We start from the raw sequence: 12,092 nt of genomic DNA, 5'->3' as shown, positions 1-12,092 counted from the left end.
AATGGTTTTTTGAGCCTTGATCTTAAGAATTGTCTCGTCCATCAATCATTCTCAAAATCCTAAATCTTATCCTACAATCCTACAATCCTAAACGGTACTTAGCAAGTACACTTACTTCCAAGCTACCTCTACACAACAAAAGACGACAATCTTAAGCTATGCGGTTTTAAAGAGAAAGTTTTGACTCTAGGTGATCCTAAAGGAAGTTAAACAACAACCACACAAGATGTTCATGTTTTCCCTAGTTTAGGTCTCTTCCATCCCCAGTAGCGGCACCAAATGTGGGATGGGTTTGTAACCTCACTCCTATCTTATTGCAGACATAGCGAGAATCACGAACATAATTATCAATCCATGGGATGAATCTGACTCAACTAGTACATAGAGGCTACAAGAGGTTGTCAATATCTTGGAAAAAAACAGACAACTCGCATCCAACTCAAGCTACACTCAAATGATCGAAATCACCAAAAGCTAGTCGCCAATCGACAAACAAATCATAACCATTACAATATCAAATGACATTCAAACATTATGAAACTTCTAGGACATGTTTATGAGACCTAAGCACACATGATTGTGGTCTCAAATCTTATTTTAGGTCAAGTGCAAAAATCATGATTATTAACAGTAGTGAGTTTTTGACCTAGTCGTTTTGGACCCAGAATGCATCTAAATGCTTAGTAATGATGCCCCAAAATCCCACCTATACTTATTTTATGATTTTCTAGCTTAAATTACTACTTATGATGAAATCACGCCACTGGTCGACGATGCGAAAGGCTATGGATTACAATAAAATGTTTACGTGAATGTGTAAAGCTCTTACCTGCGGTTGCAATACAACATTGCAACCGCAGGTAAGAGCTACCATCCTCCATGGGTTGACTTAGTGTATATTTTCTTAATTGAATGGGATGCAAGCTTTTGCCAAAATTGTTAGTGTATCTTAAGAATGTATTAAATACTGAAATCTCTTGATTTTCTCAGAAAGTGCAGGGTCTAAAACAAGGTTATTTAGTATTTAACTAAGAAAAGGAGTTCTATACATAGAAATAGGCCTAGAAAAAAAGCAGGTAATACTCATGCATTCAAAAAAAACATTGTGATGCTGCAAACATTCACAAAGTTGCAACAATTGATTGGTATGGTATGAAATGTTCTTAGATTGGAGACAGATCCAAAATCATGCAAATGAGGGCAGACTTTTGGGAACAAAGCTACACTAGCCGTTGCACATTTGCATTGGATTGTATGAGCATGGCTTATAGAAAAGATCAAGAAGAGGAATTCTTTGAGTTTACTTTTGATGGAAAGAAGGTATGTAATAAAGCATGGTATGTAATGAATGGAATAGGAAAGTGTTGGGGGTTCCATCATTTCATAGCTCCAATGACCAAAAAAAATATCAATCCAGAGGGATGAGCTACCCGGCTAGGGCATGGAAACACTCACACAATTAGTGAGATAATCATGGTAACACGAATGGTGACTCTATGAGGTGAGCTTCTCAGCGTGGAGGATCTAAGCCACATTGATTGGCAATCTTCACATCCACTTCCCTTCACCTCCAATCAATCCAATCACACACCTCCAAAACGGGGGGGATGATGACCATGCAATAGAGCTTCTACTAGAAAGCTCACCGCCTCTAATAAACCTCCTTATTGAGTTTCACAAGCTCAACAAGACGAGATCATGAGGCAAGTGCATGAATTTGTGGAAAAGGGGATGGTGAGGCCTAGCTCCTCTCCATCCTGTTTACCGGTACTTTTAGTGCAAAAGAAAGATGGCATATATCACATGTGTGTCGACTATAGAGCACTAAATAGGATCACTATTAAAAAAAGATTTCCCGTGCCACAGGTAGAAGGTCTATTTGATAACTTACAAGTTTTATCCTGACAAATGCTCTAGCCACATTCAAACTCACAATGGACAAAAATATTCAGGCCACTCAAATTCTCTTGAGGAGTACCACACTAACGATTGTAAGATGTACATAACACTAATCCTATCATGCAACACACTAATCACAAGCACACACAGATAGATCTATCGAGCACCACACTCCAATCAAACCTACATGCACACACAATCAAAAGAGGGCAATCACACACATTAGAGATTAACCACTAATTAATTACAATCTAGCTAGTCTAAGCATCATTATCACACACACATAGATCTATCAAGCACCACACTCCAATCAAACCTACATGCACACACAAGCAAAAGAGGGCAATCACACAACATTAGAGATTAACCACTAATTAATTACAATCTAGCTAGTCTAAGCATCATTAGCAATCACAAGAAGTATGAGAGAGACATAGTGAAAGAGAATTAAGCATCAATTAGTGCTAATCATGTCACCTGAGCAAGGAGAAGCTCAAGGACTCCATAGACACACACCTCATGAGCTCCACCAAAGAGTGCTCTCAACAACTGAGCTTGAGAACCCTAATATCTTTACACACTGCGTTATATACCTAGGGTAAAAATATGCATTGTAAGAGCACCCCAAGCCTTTAGGGCTCCACCACTTACTAAATTTGCAACCTAGGCACACTAAAGCTGACCTGCTCTTTACAGCTTGGAACTTGCATTGAGCCCGCAATACATTAAAAATATTACAATGGCTTGAAATAAATCAAGAATTTACAATACATGACCATTTTGGAAAACTGTGAAAAATGTGTAACTCCAATCTTTACTACTTATTCATGTTGATCTTTGATGTGTATCCGTAAGGCTCGGGCCTTTAGCAGCTTCTATTAACTGATGTTGACTCAGTTAACATTCCCCCCTTTCGATTTTAGTACCCATCCTCAGCCACTGTGGAAAAGTATCATGGAGGCAAGGGAAGGTTTTGATTGGTTTTTGATGGGTTGATCGTCTTCATTTGTCGTTGAATTTGTTGATGAGGTTCAATTTGCTACATCATCTTTATTGGTTCAAATATGTCTGATGTGAGAGATGATGTTGTATTTGTCCATTGTAATCGCATAATGATGAGGTTGCTGTTTATTTATGAAAAGTATGTACAAGGGAAGTAGAATGATGAGGTTCTAAATTAGGGTCTAATACCTGGATGACCAAAGGAAAAAAACCCAGTGGGAAAAAAGTTCCTTTGGGATAAACGCATTATTGGAGTACTTACTGAAATGGTAAATATTAATAAAGTACTCAAGGGATTATTTTCTGATAGATATGGAATTAAAAAGGCAGCAAATATGAGAGGGTAGCATGATGGAATATTGGTTTGCCTATTTTAGTCCACTCAAGGTGCATAGGTGGAAGCAAAAAAGAGTGTCTAATGCATCTGTCTGATGATGGGACATCCTACTTATGAATACATAGAAATGCATGGAAAACAATATGTTGTGCAAGAAATATTTTGAGGGGCTCTTCAGAAAGATGGTGTAGCTATAAAAGCATATGACATGGCCTTGCAACCTGGAACCCCTTTAAGAATGGTTTTTGCTGACAAGGATATGTGCTCTCATCTTACTGTGCACTGTGTGTGAGTGTTGGAGTCTATGACACTCCACCAATTGTAAGTTAATAGACTTTGACTTTTATGCTCATCTCATCTAGCATGAACGACATGACTTAGATATGCTCAACTCTTCCAACTTGAGCATAAGGCTAATAACTACGAGTCTTAGGACAAAGTTTATTATGACTTGAAGCTTCGGGACTAATGCTTTGCTCATTTTATGGCTCAGCAGCCCAACTCTGACTATGCCAAAGAGTGTTTTTTCCACCCTGGTGACTTGACTTTTTATATTCTTGTGCTTATTAAAAACATTTCTTCAGGTAAAAGTAAGATGGAATCCTCAAAAAGAGGATTAGTGAAGGACCAAGTTGGCATTGAAGGTTTAATTTTCCATACCTGTTTCATCATCTTTGAATCAAAAATTTTGTTGGTTGGGCTGTCCTTTTACTGTGAAGACTCCATTATCTGTTTGATTCTCCAATTAGGGATGTTGATAGGAGTCTTTGACGTTGTTGTAGGCCTCTGTTCACAGTCGACATTTGGATTTTGACTAGGAGCATTGGAAGACTTAGGAATCCAAATCTCTTGATGACCTTTGTATCTCCTTTGTTGATTTTGTTGAGCTCTAGGTCTTGTCGAGTTCTTGAGAGCTTCATGGAAGTCTGGTGTAGTTGCAGTTGGCTTGCGGTTGACTGGTAGCGAAATCTTTGTATAGCCTGTGTAGAATCCTTGTCCAAGAGGAAGATTCTTTGAATCCTTCTTTTTTTCTGTATTATTTTGAGATTTGTGGTTGAATTTAGTATCTTTGAATGTTGTTTAGTTGTATACATGCTTCTTAGGTATCCTAGGATATTGTCAAGGTTGATACCTAATGAGTCTTCTTTTTTGGGAGGGTCTTGATGTTACTTCACATGCTCCAACCTGCGATTTTGGCACTCATATCTGTCTGCTACTATAGAGTACTCCTTTTATTTTAAGCTCCATTGTGATGCTATCCATCCCATATGTTTGTCTTTCTATGTTGATTTCTTGTCTTTAATCCAAACCGGATCATTGACTTTGGCTAAACTGCTCAGAACAAACACTTGCTTGACTATCTTTTGATTTCTTGAGTACTTTGACTGAAACATTTTTGCTTTTCTCGGTGTCTCCTTAGAAGTTTCAGTTGGGTCAGCAATTGACTTTAAGTTTTGAAAGCCTGACTTGCTAGAAGTATCTGATCCACAAGGGTTCTTTGATGTAGAGGCATACGATGTCACACCTTCTTTGCTAATCAATGGAGGGTCCACTTTGGCCTTACCTTTTTCTACAAGATTTATCTTTAATTCTTGTGACTTCTGCAACTCTAAATCTAGCATTAACGGTACGTGTAAAGTTATTGGCTACCTCTTGGAAAAGAGAGTATTAGCATTGTATCTTCTTTGCAGGCCTTGTGTTGGTCTAACCAATGATGTCCAAGTATGACATCTGCATGCATGTATTTTGAGAATTTACCTGAAACTTTATCTGCTCTTTATGATTTTGGATGCTAAGGGAAGCAACCATTTCTTCTTGACTTGTAGCCTTACCCCCATGCTTTCTCTATTATCTGGCATGCCTTGAGTAATCTCTAAATTCTCTGGATGTGGTTTGCAACCATATTGTACTTTGCTTCTTTATCCAGTAGAGCATTGCATGTGACACTTGCTCCTTTTGTACTGCTAATAACTATAGCTATTCTCATTGCTGATTCTATTGAAGATCTCTATCCTGCTCTTGCCATGGTCTCATCTTGATCTAAATGCATCTCTATGGAAGGTGGCTTGAGACTCTGTTTTCCAATCTGACTTACAAAAATTGATTATGCTGGCAATGTCTGATTGATCTTAGGACTTCCTATTACTTCTTGGTTGTCTGCAACCCCGTTCTTCTTTACTTCTAGCTTTGGTGGAATTCTCTACTCAATAGATGTTTTGGTTGCTCTTTGTTCTGTTGGATTTGAACTTGCTATTGCTTGATTTGCTTTAATCTCTTCAGAAGTTTTGTTTGATGGAGGTGAATCATCTTCAATAAGATCTTTCTTGATATAAGTCTCCATTTTAATTGTGCTTGAGGACCTTGTGCTGTCGTCCGCGGGAGATCAGTTTTGGTCTTCATTCTTTGTTGTCTATGATGACTCCGTCATGTTTGCATTCTGTATCTCTAACATCTTTTGGGCCATTGGAATTCCCATTATGATGTTGTCTGGCATATCTTTCGCTGTGATCACATGAAATTAAGCTATGATGATCTTTGTTCTGTTGGATTTGAACTTGCTATTGCTTGATTTTCTTTAAGCTCTTCAGAAGTTATCTTTGATGGAGGTGAATCATCTTCAATAAGATCTGCTTTGATATAAGTCTCCATTTTAATTGTGCTTGAGGACCTTGTGCTATCGTCCACGGGAGATCAGTTTTGGTCTTCATTCTTTATTGTTTATGATGACTCCGTCATGTTTGCATTCTGTATCTCTAACATCTTCTGGGCCATTGGAATTCCCATTATGATGTTGTCTGGCATATCTTTCGCTGTGATCACATGAAATTGAGCTATGATGATTTGGTGTTGGAGATGATTCCCCAACATTTTTCTCGTTTGTTTCCAAATATGTCAATGAATTCAGGAGCATCTTCCAGCTATGGTTGGCCACATTTTTTCCAAGTGCAAAAAGACATGAGTTTCTTGTCTACCTGAAAATCTAGCTTTACTTCGCTTGAGAGTTTTTCTTCATTCTCACCAACAATGTTGCACTTGATTGTCTCAGGATTTATTTCTTTATTGAATGCTTTTGTTGTGGCAGTGTCCTTTGGTTGAGCTTTATCTGCATTTTCTTTGCTTTGACCACCTGCTTCCATTGACGTCAACTCATATGAGTGTGATATTGCACTTTTTGTTTGCAATTGATGAGCATTATCCACTTACATTTGGGTAACTCTTGATCTTAATAGATCCACTATACTTTTTGGAGGAATTTGTCTCTTCAAAGGAGATTTTGGTGGTGCCTTTGTGTATTCTTCTGGACTTTAACTTTCATTGATTTTGACTTTTTTGTCACTTGTTCTTGTAGCTTGAGGATTTGCATCATCTTCAGATAGTGTTTGACTTCAATCTTACCATCCATAGGAGTTTGTACAAGGTCATGATCTTGCTGATATTCCTTACCCTCTGCATCTAGATATGTATATGTGAGCTTAGTCACATGTAACTATTTGAACAGTATTGGATTTGTCCGCTTTTGACTTTGATTTGTGGAGATCAGCGCAAACTTTTGTCCTTGATGATCTTCATAGAAGCATTTATATGTAGACTCTAATGGAATCTGGGTCAATTGGAAACTTCCAACAAACATATGATCTTTCAATGGTTTTTGCTTTGAAGGGGTCTGTTGGTTAGAGGCTCTAGGGATTCTAACTGCTATTGTGGTTACGACTTCCCCCTTCCTATGGTGATCGCTATAGCCTTCTCCATTATGAGAGTTTAAAACTTTTTTCACTCTGGTTTAGTTTGATCTTTTAGGAATGTGAAGGCACACTTTGGATAGCACTGTTGATGTTTGGATTTTGTAAGCCTTTTGCATAGTTTCCTATGTATCTCCATGAAACATGACAAATTATTCTCCAAGTTAAGCTGTAGATAGCATTATCTTTGCCCTGGTATTGTCTATCCCATGGGTCTCCTATGATATAAGATTCTGTGGTTTCAGGACCCAAATCATCATAGATCTTAGACTCTCGTTTATATCTACGACTATTTTGGTCAAAGTATACGCTCATTTGGTTACAATGTCAAAGCTTGATTTTCCATGGAGGAGAGTTTGGCTCTGAACAAATTTTTGGGTTCACTCGGGTAATATCCTTCAGCTCTAGAGAGGATGGGCTATAATAGATTCTATCCTCTGAAATGAACCATCCTTTCTGATCTATCACTGGACGCACTTCTATGAGTTGGTATATGGGCCATTCAAACACTCGTTGATCCTTTTTGTATAGTTGACCTTTTTGGTCTACATAGTGTGCATATGAATGATGGGTGCCATACAAAGCTAACATCATTCTGTTTGATGTGTCCCTTAGACACGTAAATGATTGCACACTTGTGGTTGTGGATACAAAATGATTTGCAAACCTACCAGTTTTTTCAACATTTGATGATATTTGGACACCTTGACCAAATTTGTGAAGGAATTCGTTGTTAAAAGAATCAATTTTAAGCTTTTCACGTGCCTGGGCATTTTTATGCTGATTTTGAACTTGCAGTGTTTTTACTGGTGCTTCTAATGGTAATGCAGAATCATTTGATTGCATTAAAAGTGACGAGTTAGATGCTCTTACATTGAGATTCGCATTTCCAAATTTCTCTGTACCTTGCTTGGTAGTTGATGTGTCCCTGTTGTCTGGATTTCTTGGACAATCTTCAAAAAAATGTCCACCTTTTCGTCCAGAATCTGAGCAATACACCATGACTGGTGGTATTTCATTTGGTTTTGTCATGCCAAGCTCTATCTGAGAAGTTTTATATTTTGTGCTTGCCAAGTTGTCGGCATCTTCTTTTAAAACATTGAGCATCAAGTTGTAGAATGTGCCATCTTGACCTTTGTATCGTCTTTGGCTTTTTTCTCCAATTAGATTGGCTTCTATTGACTGACCCGTTGGATGTTCCATTCCTGGCTCCTGATTATAGATCTGACCACTGTAATCCATGTACAATGACCCTGGTTGCATATGCACCAAATGTATGTTTTGCTGGCTTGTGTAGATTTTTGGATAAAAACTTGGGTTAATTTTTTGAACTTCTATCTGCACCTCATCTTTGAGCTTGCAATACCTGACTCCACTGAAGTCTGTGAACATTTTGGAGTTCTGTGAATGTGGCTTTACTTTGATCAACAGGATCTTGGCTCCTCTGTTGCTTTTGTTGCTCATCAAGTATCTATGGTCTTTTGAATCTGCATATAAGAAGTTATCTCCATTGTAGTCATACAATTGTAAAATCTGGTCTATTGTACTTGTATCTGTGTTGCCACTACTACTAGCTTGCTTTGCTGTACTTGAATTCTTAGCACGACTTGAGTCCATGCTGGATGGTTTTGTAAATAGTGTCTCTTAGCAGATCCTAGTGTTGATTAACATAATTTTTCCTCCTCGGGTTTGACAATACTGCTTATGACAAAGCAATTTTTGTAGTTGAATGCTTTTTAGACTCACAAAAGTTGATTGACTCTAGCTCAAAAATGTCAAAATTTGAAATTCTTCTACCACTCACGGCTTTGAATTGGTCCTTTTCTCGCTTATTTCGGGTTTTCTTTTGTTGTTTCTAGCTTTTCCACTTTTTGCTCGGTTTGTGGTGTGTGACTCTCCCGACGGTGTGTGACTCTTTTTCAGCTTTGCTCTACTTTTTGGCTTTTGATTTTTCTTTTTGTCCCCCTTTTGACGACTCTCTTTTTATTTCTATTATTTTTTGTGAAATTTTGAATTGTCTAATTTTTTTGGGTATTTTTGTGACTTTTTATAAAAAATTTGGGAAAGTTTTGATTTAAAAAATATTTTTTTTTGTGAATTTCGGATGAGTTTTCTAATTTTTATATTTTGTAATTTTCTAAATCTTTTTTTAAAATTTTCAATGGATTTTTTACTGTTTTTGTCTTTTTTTGTGATTAAAAACAATCCTTTTTATTATTAATTTTCAATGGATCTTTGGATTTTTTTTTGTAATTAAATAAAATAATGTAAAAAATAAAAATAAAAAAATATTACGTGCTTACCTGGCAGCGCGTGGATCTGGGCTTGACAGTGCATTGAAGGCGGGGTCTGCCTTGCAGTGCACTGGTCCACGAGGGATTTGCAGGCAACAATGGGCATCACGAGCCACGGGCAACAGAGGGAGAGAGAGCTAGCCACAGCCACCTATCATCCTAACTGCGGGCAACAAGCGATATAGGACAGAGGGGCAGAAAGAGAGAAAGTTACAGAGCATGTGTACGTGAGTATGAGACGAGAGAGACAAAGGGGGTGCATGACAGCCGGTAGAGGAGTGTGTGTGTGGGTGTGTGTTTGTTGACTCGCAAGGCGCATCACTAATCACGGGGCAGGCAGGCGGTACATGACAGAGGGCGCTGAGAGAGAGAGAGAGAGAGAGAGAGAGAGAGAGAGAGAGAGAGAGAGAGAGAGAGAGAGAGAGAGAGAGAGAGAGAGTTACAAACTAGAGAGAGAGAGAGGGAAGAGAGAGTGGGAGAAAAAGTTAGAGAGAGAGGGTGGGTAGGAGAGAGAGAGAGAGAGAGAGAGTTAATAATCACAGTTTTTGAAGGAGAGAGAAAGAGAGAGTTAGAGAAAGAGAGATAATAATCGGATTTTTGGGAGGGGAGGGATTTTTGTTTGGGATAAATTGGAACCTTAACACCGCAAGGAGTCGTTCCCACCGTGAGCCCGCAAAATTTTGTTTTCTTCATCAAAATCGAAAGTCACTGTCGAGTTTTCCACGAACATGGATGCCGTATTGGACGGCACGCCAAGGTTTGGAAAATCTTGTCGTTCAACATCAAAGCTCAAAAATCGCTTTTTTTATTTTAGAACGTCCAAAAGTCCTAAAATCACCCGAGAACATAGACAATTATCTGAAAATTCCAAAAATTGCCAAAAAATTCAATTTGTTTTTGAAAAATTTGAAGCATCTCTAAAAATCATTGGCAATCACAATCAAACACTTTTGACATGCAAAGAACACCAAAAATAGCAGTTTTTATCGAGAACGTGATTTACGACAAAATTAACAACCTGACTCTCGAAAATAGCTAAATGCTCAAAACTCGACCAAGGATGGTACAAATGTGCTCAAAATAATACCGTAAATATGCACACAAAATATCTCCTACAGATCACATGATATCAAATTTTATGGAATTAAGAAAAAATTAATGCAAAAATTAGCAAAATACTATAAAAAATAACAAACTTTGTTCGAAAAATACCTTTTTTTAAAATAAATTCTCCACACATAGGGGATTAGTGCAGCCATCTAAAATCACAATAATCACATCAATTCAATTGCCAAATAATATCATCAATAAAATCCAAACTAGGCAATTGAATTGGTAAAATTAGTGACAAAATTAGGTCAAAATTTGACGCATTTGGAGTGTGCAAATCCCTCTTTTGAGCTAGAAAATACAACAATTAACCATTACACACATCAAATATGCAATCAAAAATTAAATTAATCATGCACATTAAGCACTTTTTAGGTGCACACACACACACACACACACACACACACTAATAATTGGCAGTTTTTACCAATCTTTAGGTGCGCACACAAAAGGGTTAATCTCCAAAATTGCAATGTGATTTTACAAATCTCTAGTTGGGCATGACCATAACACAAATCATTCATCACAATTGAAAAATCATTAAGCACACATTGATTTTTAGGTTCACAATCAAGGGAAAAATAGTGCACACACACCTAAAATTAGGCATGCACACACTCAATTAGAATGGACACACACTTGATTTTAGTGCACACACACTTGCAATTGACCATTCAATCATTCAATTAGATCAATTAGGCACAAAATTAGCAATGTACATTCACCAATTGGTAATTGAACTTGTCAATTCCATACGCCTCCAAATCTGGAAAATTTCGGCATTACGACGGCATAAGAATGAACAAGTCAAAAATTTTCAAAGCATAACATGGCATTGCAAATAACATAGAATCAACATGGCATTGTAATTAACATCGCATATCATAGCATACGCATGGTGTTAATTAGAATACCATAACATAGCATTGACATGGTGTTAATTAGCATAGCATAACATAGCATTGACATGGCATCAGCATGGCATCTCTACACATGTTTATATTCTAGGGAGGTTGATAATACCACCTTGATTACCTTTCCAATGAAGATCGGTTGAATGGTTGAAAGCTCCAATCCTTAGTAGCAAATTAGTGTGTAAGTTAGCAAAATTAGTGAAATTAGCAAGGGGTTAGTGTGAAATAAGAGTGTGTAAACACACAATTGGCAAGATACGGTGACAAATTAGGGAATAATTAACACATTGCTTCATGCACACACATTCAAAATCCACAAAATCTTAAACTCACGAGTGAAATTAGTGAGGAAACACATCCAATTATGCCACAATTACACTATCGTAGGCCATCGTCCCCAACAACGGTGCCAAATGTTGGGGGTTCCATCGTTGCATATCTTCAATGACCAAAAAAATTATCAATCCGGAGGGATGAGCTACCCGACTAGGGCATGGAAACACTCACACGATTAGTGAGCTAATCATGGCAACATGAATGGTGACTCTATGAGGTGAGCTTCTTGGCCTATGGAGGAGCTAAGCACATCAATTGGCAATCTCCATATCCACTTCCCTTCACCTCCAATCAATCCAATCACACACACTAACGATTGCAAGATGCACACAACACCAATCCTATCATGCAACACACTAATCACAAGCACACACTTATAGATCTATCGAGCACCACACTCCAATAAAACCTACATGCACACACAAGCAAAAGAGAGCAATCACACAAGATTTGTGAGGAA

Source organism: Adiantum capillus-veneris, chromosome 21 (assembly GCF_014529385.1).
Source record: "Adiantum capillus-veneris isolate H3 chromosome 21, ASM1452938v2, whole genome shotgun sequence".
Lineage (NCBI taxonomy): Eukaryota > Viridiplantae > Streptophyta > Polypodiopsida > Polypodiales > Pteridaceae > Adiantum > Adiantum capillus-veneris.
The sequence above is the reverse complement of the archived record's forward strand: the minus strand, read 5'-3'. Positions refer to the sequence as shown.